This window comes from Pseudonaja textilis, chromosome 4, assembly GCF_049901715.1.
Source record: "Pseudonaja textilis isolate UNSWEBS1 chromosome 4, rPseTex1.2, whole genome shotgun sequence".
NCBI classification, from domain to species: domain Eukaryota; kingdom Metazoa; phylum Chordata; class Lepidosauria; order Squamata; family Elapidae; genus Pseudonaja; species Pseudonaja textilis.
Genome location: NC_141993.1, coordinates 81,105,706 through 81,125,000, shown reverse-complemented (window position 1 = coordinate 81,125,000; position 19,295 = coordinate 81,105,706). Strand labels below are relative to the sequence as shown.

The 19,295-nt window shown below is 43.9% G+C and overlaps 1 protein-coding gene across 3 annotated transcripts in view; it reads left to right on the top strand.

Annotated features, from left to right (window-relative positions):
• The window catches only part of TBL1XR1 (TBL1X/Y related 1), a 237,079-nt gene that overhangs the window by 118,438 nt on the left and 99,346 nt on the right, over positions 1-19,295 (top strand). For 2 of the 3 annotated variants that reach the window (XM_026705740.2, XM_026705741.2), the window contains exon 2: positions 8,344-8,408. The exons of the other annotated variant lie outside the window; for it this stretch is intronic. The gene's annotated coding sequence lies outside the window, so the exon portion shown is untranslated. The remainder of the gene's footprint in view (positions 1-8,343; positions 8,409-19,295) is intronic. 3 annotated transcript variants of the gene reach the window in all.

Sequence of the window (19,295 nt, the reverse complement as noted above, 5' to 3'; positions counted from 1 at the left end):
CGACAAAATTGTTCCTCATATTAGTTAAAAAGAAAAAAAATCACCTGTCATAATGTAGGTAGGTACAAAAGCACATGATTATTGCTGTCCATCCACTTACATTTCTTCTCCTGGTATATTGCATATCTTGCAAAAAACAAATGCACTGCTAATTATCCTGTGCTTATGAGCTGGCAGTTTTTTCAAATGACCTTCAGACATATTTTATGAATTAAAAATGCCCTAGATTTTGCAAGTTTATGTCACACTACCTTAAAACACAAGCTTTCTTAAAAACAACAACACATTTTAACAAGTATTTAATTTAGGAATGTTTGCTGGGTTTGCTCTTAGGCACTAAGTGATTAGAATTATTGATATCTCCAACTCCATCTGACTTATTGGGATCTGAATTAGAAACATATTTACTTTCTAATTTATTTCACTACTAGCTCTATACTCATGCTCCGCTAACGAAATATATGATCGGACTTATTTTGGGGGGAGGAAAATAAGGAGGAAAAAATTCTTCCTCTGCCTACCAGCATCTATCAGTATTCATCTGGCTAGCATCCTATCAGTGTGTGAGAGAGTTGAGGGCTATTTGGAAACTGAAACAGTATTTGCTGTTTGAGTAAAAGGAGACAGCAAGGAGCCTGGGCATGGCTTAGCTCAACAGTTCTGTACTAAAAGCACTTGGTGCTGTGAAAGTGAAACTGAAACTCCTGCTTGTGTTTTGCATTTGGAAGAGTTTTCTTTTCAGGTGGGGAGGGGGAGTAGAACTCAGCATCAAAGCGTGTTAATAATAATATATGAAATACTAATGCTCTGATGGTCATTTCAAAAAATCCTTTCTTAGTTGAACACCTAGTCTCCAAGAAGAACATATGTGTCAAGTTTCACGTTTGTAGGCTTTATGGTTCTGGAGATTTTGTGAAGATGCTTGAGTGGCATTTCGGTTTTATAGAGAGAGATTTGACTTGTTTAGTAAAGTGATACTATGTACCACGTTTATTTAAACACAGTAAAATCTATGGCAAAACACTAGAAATACAAGAATTTAAAAACAAAACAAAACAAAAGATCACACAATCATCAGTCAGTCTGTTAGGATCAGCCCATCTCTGAAAGTTTCTGGGGAAAGCCCGGATTCCCTGGATGGGGGAGAACAAGCATTTCCACCATGTGGATCATCACAGAAAAAGCACAGTTACAAGTCTCCCCGAGACACCTTAAAAATTGTACTGAGACTTTCGAACAGGTGGGCCGATGGGAAGACATTGATGAAAGTACCTTAGTGTTAAGTTATCTTTACTCCAAAGAACAAAACTAGCAAAAACTTGTGGATTGTAACCAGGAAGCTAATAGTGCCAGTGAAGGACCTGAAGCACAGGAGGCACAGTGGTTAGAATGTGGTACTGCAAGCTACTTCTGCTGACTGTCAGCTGCCTGCAGTTCGGTAGTTCGATTCTCACTGGCTCAAGATTGACTCAGCCTTCCATCCTTCAGAGGTCAATAAAATGAGGATTCCGATTGTTGGGGGCAATATGCTGACTCTAAACCGCTTAGATAGGGCTATAAAGTCTAAGTGCTATTGCTATAATGAACTCATTTACAACATACCAATATTCAGTACACATTATACAGTACACTATGTTCTGGATTGGTTCTGGATTTTGAGTAATCTTTAAAGCCAGCTCCATATCGAACATCTTGGGTCCAAGCGAATAATAATGAAGGCATGAGATCCTGCTTCAAGGCCATCTCGTTCCATATAACATTGCACCTGGCACACAGAACGCACAACCACCACCACAACCTGCACTTGCTTATCTAGAAATAACTGGGAATTCGGAAGTGCCCCAAAGTCACAATTCTTCCGGGAGTTGTGTCCATTTGTCCAGAACAGAGTATAAAGTACTCCTAATATTGGCCTTGCCATCTCCCAGTTTGAAAGAGAAGAAAAAACTTCAGTGTACTTTGTGTACATGTACTTTGTGGCAGAAGGACTATGTGCTTAATCGTGCTATTGAACAAGGTAGACCTTTTTCTCAGGATGCTAGAAATTATTCTGAGATACTGAGCATGACATTTAGAGGAGAACTTGGGGATCGTTTTAGTGCGGATGATGATTGATGATGATTGAGTACCATTTAATCGAGTTAATTAAATTTGTAAGTTGCCTGGATAAACTCTTGTATTTCATGGATTAGGGGTATTAATTATATCATCTTTAAAATAGACAAAATCTCACCAGTTTGTATTAAATGTTAAACATGATAGACTAAACAATTCACCTCTTGTGTTATTATCAGCTTTCCATTTGTTTATGGTGTGTGTAAGTCGGATAAATTGGGTGGGATGGGGCTGAAAACACCATGGAAAATGGGTGCATTTAGTACTTCAGGACATTATATTGTCCTCTTGGTTTCACAGTTTGGTTTTATATGCTTAATAGCAGTAGTAATAGCACTTAGACTTACATACCTCTTTGTAGTATAGATTTCGTAGTGCTTTATAGCAGAGTTCTGCAACCTTTCTGGATTAGCAGCCCGGAGGGAGAGGGAGGGGCAAGTGCTTGCAATGACACTAGCATGAGTAGGTTTGTGCATGCACACGCACTGGCCAGCCATTCATGCAGCGTGATGGCCAACAGGCCACAGCCAGGTAGTGGGCCACATCCCAAAGGTTGGGGTCCCCTGCTTTATAGCACACTCTTAAGCGGTTTACAGAGTCAGCATACTGCCTCCAACAACCTTGGTCCTTATTTTACCAACCTCAGAAGGACTATGATTGGAACCAGAATTTCTATTGCTAAATAATGAGGTTAATTGAGCCAGGTCAAATTTTATAGCTTTTTGGGGGGGAATGGGTGTGCATTTGTTAAGTGAATCATATAGTCTGTCAACTCATAAAGTATTTCTATGGTCTTTTAGAGTTGCCAATAGAAAGGGAGGGGGGGAGCAGTGCTGCAGCTTGCATTCCATAAATGTTTTCAAAGATAATAACTAGGTAACTGAAGTTTCTGCTGTGCAAAATTCTAAGTAGAGAGAATGATTGATGACTCTTGGCTATGGATGTGTCCCATTGGAGAATATGAATTACGATACACCCCGGGGGGTGAGGGAAAACCAGGGTCAAGGGTGACAATGAATGATATGTCTCAAAGTCAGCTACACCCACGCAGTGCCGGCCTGTTAATTCCCAATAAATCCTTTTAAAGTGTTTGACATTTGGCTCGAGACTCATGATTTAAATGGGGGTAACTGCCAGAGCCCTGACACAGTCATTAAGCAAATCCAGGTTTCCCCATTGACTTTGCCTCTTGGAAGCTAGCTGGGAAGACCACAGATCACGAACATGTGACCCTCGGATGCTGCAACCATTGTAAATGCACACTGGTTGACAAGGGCCTAAATTTTGATCATGTGACTATGGGTATATTGCAATGGTTGTAAGTGTGCGGACTGGCTGTAAATCACTTTCAGTGTGGTAACTTCGAAGAGTCACTAAACGAATAGTTGTATGTCAAGGACTACCTGTAAGACAGGGGTGTCAAACTCTATTTCATTTAGGGCCGCATCAGGGATGTGTTTGACCTCAGGGGGGTGGGGGGCATGCCGAGGAGGGGCGTGGCCAGTTTGACATCCATTTTTTGACCACAATGGCCTCCTGCAGCCCTCAGCGAAAACGTGCCCCCCCCGCTCTCTTTTTGCTGGCAGAGGCACTGTGGGTCAGTTCTTTGCTGTTTCCACAGCGGCCCTGTGGGCCAGTTCTAAGCATCCCACAGGCTGGATCTGGCCCATGGGCCTTGAGTTTAACACCCCTGCTGTAAGAGATCAGACAGCAAAGCCATTTTATGTCCTGCTGTCCTGTTTAGATAAACAGCTTTGTGATTCTGTTTTATTATATTGTATTGGTTCCTGCGAAAAGAATTTGCGATATTTATCCAGACAAAGCTGTTCTCCAGTCGTATTTTTTTGCTCTGTGGCATTCCGATTATTTTTTTACTGTGGCTTTGCAGCTTCAGCTGATGGCAATTCTTATTGTGTAGTCACATTGAAGCTTTGTTTTTGTTTAAAAAAACAAACCAAGGTAATGAGCATCTGGGTATTCTCCAACGAAAGCTGAACACAACTACTTAGGGTGCCTCAATAATTGAATGAGTAAATTGGCATAAATAAATAAAATTAGCATACACTTAGCACAAAGGATCATGATATTTTATATTAAGTCAGTAACACTTGTCAGATAAGACATTCTATATGAATGCTAAATTGGCCACTATCTGGAATGCTAATACTGTAGTCATTTCTCTCTCTTACAAGAAATCAATTCAGTGTTTTTCCCTTCCCTGTGCTGAAAGGGAAATTTACAAGGTCAAGATAAAGAAGAAAGCGTATAAAGATGAGGCATGGATTCTGCAGGTATAAATTGGATTCCTTTTCAGGTAGTTTGTAGCTTAACAACTGCCTCTTGCGATGGTGCTGAAAAAGATCTGCAACCACTCCTCAGTCTTGCAGCTGTCTCAGATACTCCGTGGTTGTGTGAGTGTGATTTTGGGTGCTTTGACACCGGTGTACATTTAGGACAGCCACAGCACCTCATATGAGCGCCTTTTGCCAACTTCATAGCCACCTTCCGACAAGCAAAATCAATGAGGAAACCAGAAATAAGTCATGATCATGTGAAGTCACATTTGATGAACGTTGTTGATTTGCTTAACAATTGCAGTAGAACTGATGTCATACGTCAGCAGGATCATGTGATGTTTCACTTAACAGCTCCATTGATTATAACAGAATTGCTGTCCCCACTACCGTTGTTATCTGTATTTGGTGGCCACCATCCAGTTATCCAGGTTATGTCTATTGGCACATAATTGTACTAATTATTCTCATTGGGTAAAATTTATATCAGACTTTGAAAGCTAAGCAGGTCAGTGATGGGAAATCACCTAGACATCGCAGGATTTCTAGGGTGGACTGGACTCAGTGGTATGTTTCAAACACTTTCACCACTGGTTTGGTTGGCGCGCTTTGCATACACACACACACTTTGCACGCACATGCCAAATGCGCACTTTGCGCAGGTGCAGAGGGTTGCTGACTCACCTCCTGCAATTCTGCATTCTCCCTGTTGCTTCAGCAGCTACCACGCAGCAATCTGTGCTGCGCAAAGCAGGTGCACTTCAAAAGCAGGGAATAAAGGTTAGTATGGGAGACCGGGCGGATGGGTGGGCCAAACAGCAGAGTATTGGAGAGAACCGGTTTGGTCTCTGCTGCTCATCGGCGCTACCAGCTCGGTAGAACCGGGCCAAACCGGTAGAATACCATCACTGACTGACTGGACTGTCAAAAAGCCCACAAAACATCCTGGTGAAGACACTTTCACAATACTGCCAAGAAAATAAGACAATTGCATTAGAAGGACTTGAGCTCATCTCCATAGCGGGTTTTAAGTTGCATTAAACTTTGATCTGGTCATTACACACACACACACCCTGTTGTGGCCCCAATTCCCGAGCCTATGCTGTCAGAGGAAGAGGACCTGGAAGATGAGGAGGAGGAACTGGGAATGCCTTCCTCCCCAGCACCTTCCTCTCTGGCAATGCCTTCCTCCCCAGGACCTTCCTCCCTGATGGTGCCTCAGGTTCCGTCAGACAACCGAGAGGAACAGCCTGAGATTAATCAGGAGGAAGGCATATTGGAGCAGACCCTGACAGGGAGTAAAGAGGAAGAGTGTTGGCTCGATCCTAAGCAGTGTCGTAGGGAGAAACGTGAGCAGCAATGTAGGAGGCATAGGAGGGTCAGAGAGTGAGCTGAGTCATTGAGCCACACCCCACAGGAGATAAAAGTGGGTGTGTTTTCTCCTGAAACTTTGTACGGGACAAAGTTTAACCTTACTTCAGATTTTCTTCATGAATGACTATTTTTGTGGACTGCCTTGTGATTTTCTGTGAGTAAAACTTTATCAGTTCGGACTTGGCAGGCAGGACACGTGGGAATGCCAAGAATATTATCAGTTCCAAAGAATTAACTCTGTGAAGTCTGAGCCAGCTTGCCTGCCTGTGTTGGTGTGAGTTTGTACTCTTTCATATTTTGGGAAAGAGGAAAGGCGAGACAGAACACCCCCTGTCCCTCAATAAAAATCCCAAGGACTAGGATTAATCACCAGACTTGAAGACGAAGAGTATGGGAATACACACACACACACAAACACACACAAAGTTGAACATGAAAAATAAACAGGAAACATACTTTTACAACTGATGTTCAGAAATATTTTGAAGTCAGTCTATTTACATTTTAAGTGGATTTTTTCCTACGATTGAGTTTAATGAGAAATTGAGTTGGATTTATTATTTAACAAATTTGCTTGGGATTGCTTCTAACTATTTTAGTTTTTTTAAAAAAGTTATGATAAATAGATATGAGAGTATGAGTCTTACATGTTAGGTCACTGACATACGTCATATGTTGGAGAATAGTTTTTACTCCCAAGTATTTATTTCATGGATTAAATATATTGTATAAATATTTTATGCTTTCAGCACTTTCCGTATTAGTCAGTACAGTATTAGAACATTATACATATTACAATCACATATTACATAACATACATCATAACATAATGTAGCAATATATACCATGCAATAACATACTGCATTACATATAAATATATATTTTGCCTTCTGAAATCATGGGATAGGAAATCTTTTAGAGGGCTTCGTTTTTCTGAAGGTAGTTGTGTTATCCAGCAATTCATTAGATAAGGTAATTCAAAGTGTTAAGTATAATCTATAAAACATTTGCTTCAGCTATCTGCCAGACTATTCAGTTAAGTTTTGTCTTTCTATCCTGTTAGTTGTTATGTCATCTTATGGGCTCTTGGAGACCTATCTGTAACCACAATTGCCCTGTGAAATAGTTCCTCACTTCCTGTCTTGATAGAATTGACCATGTTGTTGTAGATATTAATGTTAGTTATACAGTCAGCCAGATGTTTAGACTGATTTTGTATTTTTATCCACCTATCAATTTCTTCAAAAGGGCCTGGATTAAACAGATGTTGTTTTATATTATTAAAGGCTTCATTACAGGATGGAAGCTGTCCCAAATAAAGCTGCTTTTTGAAACTGATTTGTGGTGATTTTGTCAATGCTAATACAGTATCCAAGTGGAACTCCAGATGTTTGGGGATTGCACCAAAGACACCTATTATTAGTGGCATCATCTTTGCCTTCTTTGGCAACAATTGTTTTACGTTTATTTGCAGGTTTTTGTATTTTTTTGATTTTGTCAATTTTTTTCTCTGCTGTTTCCATATGCTGCAATCTCCACTATCCAGACTTTTCTTCTTTCTTACCAGTGATTATTAACTCTGAGGTGTTATATGGCAGGTGCCTGTCTTTTTGAATTCTAAAGTCCCAGAGCATTTTAGCTTCTTCTTTTTCTATGACTTACCTATTTTGGGGCCTCACCAGTCTTCTCTTGCAGACAAATGCTATTTCTTGATATATTCCAAAGCACCATTGTTGCTACTTTGTTATGCTGTTGTTTGTAGTCAAACCCGCTTTCCTCTTTGAACAGACACTGCTTATAAATGGAAGAAACAAAATAAACACAATATCATTTTTGAGAACGAGGCTGCTATTTGCTTTGTTTTCCTCAATCAGCGTCTTTGGTTCTGAATTTTATTGGCAGTTTTGGGATCCTGTGTGTGTGTGTGTGTGTGTGTGTGTGTGTGTGTATGTATGTGTATGTATCTGAGCGCTCTCTGGATTCAGTCTGCAATTTCTTTCATCATAAAAAAGATATCTCTATATAAAAAAGATTTTTTGTTAATTCGAACATGGAATTTAAGATGATAGCTGTCAAGTTAGCCTTTCTCTAAGCATTGCCTGCATTCAGATTTATATGCTATTAAAAATATAATTCCCCTCTCCCCTTTCCCACATCCCATTTCCTGTACCATTGGGATTAATGTAATTATTGCTTTGTGAGCATGATTCCCTGTAAGTAGGCATGGGAGATTCTTACAACTTTGTCTAGCTTTGTTTGGGGAAGCTTTGTAGGTGGCTGTTACAAAATGAACTGAGCTATATTCTTTTAAAGTCTTGGTTTGGAAAGGTAAATGTATTGCAACAACAATCTTTAATACTCTTGAAATATTGGCCCCTGAGCTATTTTAATATGAAAATAAACCTGTTCCAAACAAAATTTTGTAAATCAGCAGTTCTTCCTGTTTTCATTTGAAAACCAACATTTTCTTCCTTTAAAATTCAAAAGTTATCAGCCTTAGTCTTTAAAATCTGTCAGAGCAATTAGTCTCCTCATTGCTTTTATACTCTTTATATTTCAGTACCATCTTCCTGTGATAGGAGGCTCCTAAGAGGAAACCTTCTACTTATCAATGCACGACCAATGGTAAGTCCCGTAAAATGTTTTTTTATGTGTGTTCGAAGTTGTTTAAAATAAACTGAATGGATGGCTTTATAGATAGTCCTCACTTAATAACTGCTCTGTTTAGTGGCTGTTCAAAGTCATGATTGCACTGAAAAAGTAACCAGATCGCTTGTTTATATTGGTTAGGGTTATGATTAATTTAATTGATCCATCCATCGCCCATCCGTCCGTCTGTCCGTCTGTCTGTCTGTCTGTCTGTCTGTCTGTGTCTTCTATCTATCTATCTATCTATCTATCTATCTATCTATCTATCTATCTATCTATCTACCTACATCCATCCATCCATCCATCCATCCATCCATCCTCTTTCTCTCAGCTTGTAGAACTGGAAATTAGAATAGGGGTAAAATGGAATGTTTTTATTGTGAATGGTTTATTAAAAGTAGAATTAAACATATTGTAATATTTGTAAACTTCTTAAGTACTTCTGTTTTTATCCAGCTATTCATATGTTCTTCTTCAAAAGCTGCTCCAACACTTAGATTGCTGCTGTCTTTTCTTTCTCCCTAGCTTACTCCTTTCTTTTATTTCCCATCCCTGCTAACAATCATTATTACTTTTTTTCCTAGTCTAGTAAAGGATGTCTGACTATGGTATTTTAAATCTCATTGTTCTTAAAATATGCCCAGAAGCAAGGCACTGAGATTTATTTGTGTGCCTGTGGGAGAGAATTAATTTCAGTATAAATAATACAGTCTCAGTAAAATTTAAATGTGATCTTTCACATGAAAATGCTAAACAATTATCTCACTTTTTAAAGAACAGGCTATAGCATATTTTCAAACCGTTGTGCTCCTTCCTTATGCTTTAGCTATTTGAGGGTGTAAAAGAAAAAGTGTGTTCAAGTCCTTTTAAAAGAACTTTTTCTGGACAGTGGCCTTTGATGTTTTCTTGCAAAAGTAGAAAATGTTTTGCTTTTGAAGATTCCTCTCCCTGTAGCCTCACATGTTCTCTGCCTGCAATACATTGTCATTGTTGCGTATCTTCATAGCACAATAAACAGAGGGATGCAAGGACTGGCTAGGTAGTGTTATTGCTGGAGGCTAACAAACAAGTCACGTTGGCCGCAATCAGAGTTGAGTGGAGAAATAAAAATACATTCTGGAAACAAGCAGTGCGGTGTAACACAGTGTGCCTCCCCTCAACATCAGTATTCTGATTTTTCAATCGCTACTATGCTTGGATTTAATAGGGGCTTGGTTTAATATGATCTGGGCATGGAATTCTGCAGTTGGCTGATTAGCAAGGGCTTCAGTACTAATTCCTGGTTTTAGAGAACACAGCTGGGCATGATTTTCCAATGCCAGATGATGTGAATGGCCAAAAGATTGATCAATATGAGTACTCTTCAATTTACATCAATCTTGGAAAAGGTGTTGTATGTGAGCTCCCAATCTATCCCTGGGGTCACATGACCTCACACAGGGCATTTGGCAACCTACTCTCATGAGTGGTTGCAGCATCTCACAGTCATGTGATTTTCCCCCTTTTTTCTGGCATTTTTTTTCTTTTTGCTGGCTTATAAGCAAAAAAATCCACCACTTTGGGAGAACGGGTTCACATTTATGACCACGTGATTTGCTTAACAACCATCACAAAACCAATTGTAACATTGGGTCTGGTCACATGGGTGCCTTGATTTACAACAGGTCATGACTTAATGACCACATTTCGATCCCGGTTGCAGTTGTAAGTCAAGAGATATCTGTAATGTAAATGGTGCCAAAGTAATCCCCTATTTCGTTTAATTTCAAACTTATATACCAATCAGACCTTTGCAAAATGGAACATGCATTGGATCTTTCTAAAGCAATTCACTTTTAAAGGTTGTACTAATCTACATCTTTCCCTCACCATTTTCCCAACCTTTTGCAACTTTGAGATGTATCTTTGCATCTTCTTGGATTCTCAGCAGTGACTCTGTTGCTAGGAAAATTCAGGAGATGAGGCTTCTAGGTGGCTAAGGCTTCTAGATAGCTTCATTGAAAGATAGTTTCTCCTAGTGTTTGAAACTATACTTTTATGAGTATTGGTGGTGGGACAACTGCCTAAATCAGGGGTTCGCAACCTGCAGCTCTGGAGCCACATGCGGCTCTTTCATCCCTCTGCTGCGGCTCCCTGTCGGCTGATCCCACTACTGGCTGGCCCCTCCCCTTCCCAACACTCCTCTCCTGGCCTGAGAAGGTAAGGGTGATAGCGGGGGATGGATACTTGCTCCATATTCCAGAGCAGGAGGTGACTGGGTGGGAGTGAGTGACGTTGAGTTGGCCACGCCCACCCAGTCACATTGGTTGTTAAATTATTGGCTCCCTGGGTTTTCTTTTCTGTGGGAAATGGGTCCAAATGGCTCTTTGAGTGTTTAAGGTTGCAGACCCCTGGCCTAAGTTATAAAAAGTGATTTGAAAGTCACGTAATGGCAATCATTAAGGGATTACACCCAAGTGATCCAATTTTACAACCTTTTGTTGTTGTTGTTGTTGCAGTCATTAAGTGAACGCTGTACTCCTTAAGTGAATCTGGAAGCAAATGCTGGTCAAAAATTCGCAGCTCTTTTACTGCAGGTTGCTGCAAATGGCTGTAAATGCGAGCTGGTTGCAAAACACCAGAATGTGAGCACATGACAGCAAGGGTATGATGATGGAACTGAAACACTGTCTTAAGTAGCTCTGGGGAAGTCCATCATCATTTTGAACAGTTGCTCAGTGACTGGTTATAAGTTGAAAGATGACCTGTAATACTGCATGCTTAAGTTGACGGAGGCCCTCCAATAACCACAGTGTTGTAGCAAAAATTGGAGAAGAAATTGAAAGGGTTTTGAAACCCAATTGTTGGAATATCTCACTGTCAGCTCTTAAAATGTGACTGTATGCAATTCATGACATGTAACATAACGACAGTCCAGGTGTTTTTGTGCAAGGGATTGCTCATCAGAAGAGAGTCTTGTAGGCAATTATTTGGGATTTATTACATAGTTTGTGTTCCAAGAGTGGCTTTCGAAGCTACCTAGGCAGACTAAGCTCATTGCATTTTATGGAACTGAGTTATGCCATATCATTTTGAAAAGGAGGCACTGTTCTGGCCAAGGCTTCTGAGACCGTAATTACGCACACACTTATTTTAAAAACAAGTCTTGTTTTATTGCAACACTGGAATTATTTTCATCCCCAGCTGGTAATGAATCTCAAACAGTCCCTCAAGATAAGCACCCACCTTTCTTTCCTCTGTGAAGTGCTGCCAATAACAGAAATGTCAAATGAACTAGAAAAAAAACCAACCGAAGTACAAAGAGCTTCAAGAATGAATCTGAACCGAACAAATGACTTTGCTTCCTGCAAAGGTTTCATTATCACCTCCCAGCCTTACTCCCAAGTTGCCCTTTTGTTTCAGCTGCTCTCGCCTTCTAGCAGGTCTGCGCACACGTGAACTGGGAACAGGCTCCCCTGGGTCCTCTGCCTCGCTGCTGCCAGACTCCGAAGCCTCTGGAGGCAGTACCCCACTCCCAGATGGTCCTGGCCCCATCTCTGCATTGGGGGCCGGACTCTCTTCCGAGTCCTCTCTAGAGTCCCTGACTGGTCCCCATTCTTCCTCACTGTCCGATTCCGCTCTCGTCTGCACAGACTGCCAGCGAACCACAACAGGCATTAAGAACTTCCTTGAGCTCAAATGATGGTACTGGGGAGGAGCGAGAGTCATTTATATATGCTTCATCCTATGAAATCCTTTACTTTTAATCATCCATTCCGATAACCTCCTAAAAAGCAGTCACTATAAAAATTACATTTGAAAATCCTGGACCCCTGTAACTTACATGTAACTTGGCTGTTGTGGGTTGCCTTGATTGGGCACGTGATATGGTGATAACCTAAACCATTTTCTGTCTTGGTTTGTTTTGAAGTTGCTTTGTGTGATACCATAATTCAAACATTGGAAATACGGCTAATGAATAGGATTTTTTAAAAAAATGTTTGAATCCTGATTCATAACAAAGGCTAACACAATTCATATTTGTGCAAGCATTGTGATCAAGCCTATAACTTTTGTGTGATTAGTGTACTCAGAGTGCTTTAAACACCCCAAATTATCATACTAAATATCCAATTATGTGTAGCTAAATATTGTGGGTTTTTTTTTGCCTTTATCCATATTTCTGCCTGTGGGACCAAATTTATAAATAGTATCACATTCCATGCAGTTTCCATTTTGCTGTATTTCTGCTCTGCTGTTGAGTTAATTTACTCAAGGGAAGGGGCGTTGGTTCTTACCTGATACGCTTCTTTTCGTAGAGCTGTTGAGAGTGTCCAGGTTGGGAGGAGCTCCAGTCTCGGCTCTCACAGGCTGAGCTTGAGATTGAGGCACGCCTCTCACCATCACGTGGTCCTCCGGGCGCGCCCCAGTTTTGCGAAGACGAGAAGGAAGGTCCTGTTCTCATCTTACTCAGGAAAAAAATATTAGTTTGCTCGGTCGAACAGCAGGGTTTCCCACCAGACGGCCCACGGGTGGGGCTGGACAGTCTCAACAGCTCTACGAAAAGAAGCGTATCAGGTAAGAACCAACGCCCTTTTCCATAGAGCTGTCTCGAGTGTCCAGGTTGGGACATACCAAAGCTTGGCTAGTCCTGCGGGTGGGCTCCCGTCTGGAATGGGACCTCTCCTGGAACCCTGATGACCCGCTGGAGGGCACGCCCAACAGGAGAACCCTCGGAGGTTGGAATGCCTCAACGAGAGGGCCTGATGGAGACAGGGCTGTCTAAAGGTAGCCCTGCCGGGATGCCACGGATGCTTACTGAGACCGTGGGGCAAGGAGACTAGGTAGAGCGGCCAAAACCTTGTTAGGGACCCGTGCACGAGGAGCCCGGGCAGAGGCGAGGATGGAAGTTCCCCTGAGAAGACCTAGCCAGAGTGAGGGAGGCGCCCTCAATAACCGGAGGGTCACCGTTGCGAGGGTGGCGATGGGACGCCCTAGGGTGTTATGGGATAGACCCTGTTGGGAACCCCCTGAGAGAACTCCAGGTCAGAGTGATGGAGGGGAGACGTAAGGAGTTCCCGAACTGTGACCTGTGCTAGTGGGGACCAAGTTTGGTTCCGCCCAGAGCGAGGCGGTCGGCCCTGCTCAAGAGCCAACTGACCGAGGACCGCCCCAGAGGGAACTAAGGGTAGTAGTGAGGACCAGGGCAAGGGGTCCGTGTATCTGGATTATGAGGCTGTGGGCCGGGGGCCCAGAGAAGGAACCCCAGCTAACATGGGATGGGGATAAATGTGTTGCCGGCCAGATGCCCTGGGGCAAGGTGAGGAGGACAAGGGTGCTCCAGACTATGAGCCTGCGTCCGGGAGCCGTATGGTCTACCGGGAGTCTTGGTATGGAGAGGTAAGGCAGATATGAGGATTAGGCTTCCCCAACGGTTTGGGCAAGGCTGAAGAGAAAGAGATTTTGCAGGAGTTAAGTGTCAGAGTGGAGCCAGACTAGGCGAGAAGCCTGAAGAGGATTGGCTTTCTCGCTCTCCTTCTCCTCGTTTTTATACTTGTTTCTTTCTTTCTTTCTTTCTTTTTTTTTTGGAGGGGGCAGCCACCTGGGGGCGACTGCATTATCGGGAACGACGGAACGAACCTCTCCCGGATCCCCGGGAGGGCTTCCTGGACGAGGTGCCTCCGGACCTGTCTGGTTCCGATCGGTCAGGAGGCCTGTAGGGAGATGATTGGTAGTACCTGGGGAAGGAGGAAGAGTGGGAAGAACCTTGGCGAGAAGAGGGAGAGGAACCTCTGAAATCAGACCTCCTAGCAAGAGAAGGGAGATATTTGCGCTTGTTGCGGGTCTCGGCCAGGAATGGGTTGAGAACCGGTCCAAATAGCTTCCCCCCAGAGATGGGGGCTGATGCTAGCTTAGCCTTGTTTTTTACGTCCGCCTGCCAGTGGCGGAGCCAGAGAAGGCGACGGGCAGTGACCTGGGACGAGATGGCCCTGGTGGAGAATTTTGCAGCCTGGAAGGTGGCGTCTGCAGAGAACTCGGCTGCGGCCAGGATCTTGGCAATATCCTGGTGCGCTCTGAGATTAGCTGCGGGGACGTGCTGCTTGAGCTGCTGGAGCCACTTGATGGAGGTTCTGGTGAGAAAAGACGCGGCCGTGGAGGCCCTGACCGCCCAGGCATCAGAGAGATGAGCGCGGCGCAGGGCCAGTTCAGCTCGTTTGTCCTTGGGCTGGAGAGCTTCGAGGGACTCGCTGGGAGTTAAGCGGGAGGCCAGACCTACTACGGGCTCGTCCACAGGGCGGGGATCGAGCAAGGTAGAGAACTGCGGTTCAAGATTGAAAAACCGCTTGTCCTGGGCGTTGGGAGGGGGAGGAGGCCCCGAGGAGGCTAGCTGCCTTGAGACCATGTCAGAGAATATGGGTGGGACAGGAATCACTTCGGTTTCCACCACAGGCTGGGAGAAAATGGAGTCGGGAGGAACCCCGATGCCGCTGGGTTGGGTGGGGGGAAGGGTTCAGGCCCGAGGTATTCCTGGCCTTGAACAGGAGGGACCTAAATAGATGTGGTTTAAACAGCCCCAGAAACGCGGGCTGGCCTGGAGAGAGGCCCTCGTCCTCCGACATGTCCCCTTCTGGGGGCCTGCTCCCGAGAGGAGTTCACTGTCTACGACAGACCCCACCCGAGATCCTCCTCGTCCCCAAAGAGGGTAGGGTCCCGAGTTCCTGGGCCTCCATCTCCTCCATCTCCAAGGGCAGGGTCAAGTCCCCGTGGAGAGCTACCTGACCATGCGAAGTTGCTGATCCTCGAGCCTCGGGGCCTCAGGCCTAGGGGCCAGACCGGTCAGCTGCTGAAACTGTTGTGCTATCCCGTGCCGGATGGCCAGCTCCATCGCTCGTTTGAGATTTTCGGGATTTCCACCGTGGGGGTGGATGAGGCTCCTCCGGGCGCAGACCTGCAGCCACGGGGGGAAGGTGGCCTCAGGGGCCTGTCCAGGCTGCGATGAAGAGGCAGAAGCAGGGGAGGAGGGAGGATGGGTGGAGGTAGAGGGAGTGGGATTGGAAGGGTCCAGAGGCACAGAGCTTGACTCCTTAGAGCGTCTGTCAATCTCCTTTTCAAGGGCCCTGTGTCGCCTAAGGGCATCCCTTTGAGAGGCTTTGGATGTTTCCTGTGCTTGTTTGCGCAGGTGGTGAGATTCTAGCCTTGGCCTTCAGGGAAGTGCCACGAGATGCATTGTCGTCTGCCATCTGGAGAGGAGAAAGGAGGAAAAGTTCTTGATTAACGTGAGGTGATTAACAAGGCTGGACACAGCCTAAGCAGGGGCCGGAAACCCAGTACTCGCTTTCGCACCCCCTAGGTCAAGGGCAACAGAGGTGCTTTGCACGTTGTTGAGAAGTAGGGCCTAGCCCAGAAGCCAATTGCCAAAGATGGACGCCAAAAAACCGCCCCTGCCGGGCGGACCGGGAAGGGGGATGGTGGAGCTGCTACCTCCCTTGCTGGGGAGAGACTGTGTAGCCAGTAGACTCCTATATCTAGAGGAGTACCAAGGCAGGATTGCAAGGTACCAGCAGGGATTTGGACATTCCAAGGATCTGCCCAGGAATCAAACACAATGCGGCCTGCAGGTAGGCCTCGAGCAGTGGCAGGCGTCCCTGGGGCTACCAACCAAAAATTTTAAAGTAAAGTGCCATCACGGGTCCTCGGACAGTTGCACGTTTGGATGCGGCTCACGTAGAGGCCGGGGATCCTAGCGCACGCTCGCACCCCCTTTTGATCAAAAATTTTTTTTTTTTGTATTTAAAATAGGAGGCTGTTGCACAGCAGGGCCCAGCCCAGAAGCCAATTAGCCAAAAGTTGAACGCCAGGCAGCTACCCCTGCCGGACGGACCGGGAAGGGGGATGGCAGAGCTGCTAACTCGCCTGCTGGGGGAAGGGCTACAGAGCCAACTAACCCTGGTTAGCCTGATAGAAACTAAGTGCAAACAGGCAAGGATATAGGCAGTCCGGAGTCTGCCTATAAAACATTAAGAAAAACCCTGTTATAGGCCTCTGAAAAATGGCGCCCGGCCATGCGGCCACACACAAGATGGCGGCGACTCCTGCCACTCCCAAGATGGCTGACACCACAGGGAGCCCAAAATGGAGGGCGCAATGACGAGGCAATCCCCAGCGGCGGCTATCACCCAGGAGAAGTTAAAAAGGCCCGGAGGCCACAAAGAAGTACCTGGGAGAGGCAGGGAAGCATCTCCCTGGGTTAGAGGGCGTTCGTGGGGGAAACGGCCAAAGAACAAAACCAGGCAGGAAAGAAAGCGATGCAGCTTCGCACGGAGCGAAAAGGCAGCAATCGGAGGGGGGGCAGCGCTCGGCGCTGGATTCTCCTTAAAAGGATAGTGAAACAATTCCCCTTAGAAGAAAAAGGCTCCCTAGGGAGCTCAAACCTCAGTTTCCTGCGCTGTCTGAGAGTCCAAGTTGATCAAAAAAAGAAAACACGAGATGCTAGAACGACCAGGAGCAAAAAGAAAACCAGCCTGACTGCCACGAGGCTGAGCAAAAAACTGGGGCGCGCCCGGAGGACCACGTGATGGTGAGAGGCGTGCCTCAATCTCAAGCTCAGCCTGTGAGAGCCGAGACTGGAGCTCCTCCCAACCTGGACACTCGAGACAGCTCTATGGAAAATGAAGAGTTTCTTTTAAGATAATTGTGGCTATTTACATGTAGTGCGTAATATCAGAGTTAAGCTCCTGTTCACTGAGTAAGTATTAGAACAGGCAACAGAAGTCTCATAAGTGGCTTCTCAACTCTTAATACCCCCCCTCCAAACACTGGCCTTTTTTTTTACTTTAGGTACTTGGCCTTTGAAGTGGCCTATCAGAAACATGTTACTGCTCCATATCCGTCCCCCCCTTTGACACCATTAATGGACTGTCCAAAGGATATTTCCACCCCACCCCACTTTCTTTACACTCATGAGTATTGCCATCAAGAATGCATTAGCAAATCCATGTTTGTTTTGGAATAAAAGAAGCAAGCAAATAGATTGAGAGATGATTGTGTGTACTTATATGTGTTTATTATTGGAAGGAGGAATGTTGGAAAATGTTCTGGGTTTTCCATCTTCCTGGCATGGCTATATTTTGTAAAACCAGGCGTGACATAAATGGGCGGATTTATCTATCATATTGTATGATATGACATGTTTTGTTTGGACTGAGTTTATAAAAGATCTTAGTCTTTCACTCAGCTTGGTTGTTTCTTTGTTGATTTTCATTAGGCAGCAGTTGTTGGCATATAGCATTTGACATGGTTACTTTATCACTCTTGGAAGGAGGTTAGTAATATAACCGTGAGCCACGATGGCGCAGTGGTTAGAGTGCAATACTGCAGGCTAATTTTGCTGACTGCCTGCAATTTGGCAATTCAAATCTCAACCAGGCTCAAGATTGACTCAGCCTTCCATCCTTCCAAGGTCGCTAAAATGAGGATCCAAAATTGTTGGGGGCAATATGCTGACTCTGTAAACTTCTTACAGAGGGCTGTAAAAGCACTGTAAAGTGGTATATAAGTCTTAAGTGCTTATATAGGAAACACACACAAACACACACACACACACACACACAAATTTTATTCACATTCTGCAGGTTAGGTTAGGCTGACATTTGGAAAATGAGTTAAATGTTATCTAGTAAGTTTAATGGACCTGTAATTACTCTGCTCCTGAGTACATAGCCTATTCTTGGAATAGACAATATTTGGTCCTTCAAGTGTTCATTTTTGTTTTGGTCAATGGTGGAGGAGTTCAGGGTACAAATAATCTAGAAAGATACCAATTTATGTGTGAATTTTCAAATTCTTGCTCAAATTACTGGAGATACAGCAGGGATACTCTGAAGGCTGGTCAAAAATCATTATAAAAAAACCCTCTTTGATTTCCAGTGATACTCTCATATGTACTACATCTTCTAGATAGGAAAAAGCAAAGCTCCTCTTTTGCTTTCAAAAGATAATGAAAAATGGAGAAATCCAAAGATATTTCCACCACCCCACTTTCTTTACACTCATGAGTTTGCCATCAAGAATGCATTAGCAAATCCATGTTTGTTTTGGAATAAAAAGAAGCAAGCAAATAGATTGAGAGATGATTGTGTGTACTTATATGTGTGTTTATTATTGGAAGGAGGAATGTTGGAAAATGTTCTGGGTTTTCCATCTTCCTGGCATGGCTATATTTTGTAAAACCAGGCGTGACATAAATGGGCGGATTTATTCTATCATATTGTATGATATGACATGTTTTTGTTTGGACTGAGTTTATAAAAGATCTTAGTCTTTCACTCAGCTTGGTTGTTTCTTTGTTGATTTTCATTAGGCAGCAGTTGTTGGCATATAGCATTTGACATGTGGTTACTTTATCACTCTTGGAAGGAGGTTAGTAATATAACCGTGAGCCACGATGGCGCAGTGGTTAGGGAGTGCAATACTGCAGGCTAATTTTGCTGACTGCCTGCAATTTGGCAATTCAAATCTCAACCAGGCTCAAGATTGACTCAGCCTTCCATCCTTCCAAGGTCGCTAAAATGAGGATCCAAAATTGTTGGGGGCAATATGCTGACTCTGTAAACTTCTTACAGAGGGCTGTAAAAGCACTGTAAAGTGGTATATAAGTCTTAAGTGCTTATATAGGAAACACACACACACACACACACAAATTTTATTCACATTCTGCAGGTTAGGTTAGGCTGACATTTGGAAAATGAGTTAAATGTTATCTAGTAAGTTTAATGGACCTGTAATTACTCTGCTCCTGAGTACATAGCCTATTCTTGGAATAGACAATATTTGGTCCTTCAAGTGTTCATTTTTGTTTTGGTCAATGGTGGAGGAGTTCAGGGT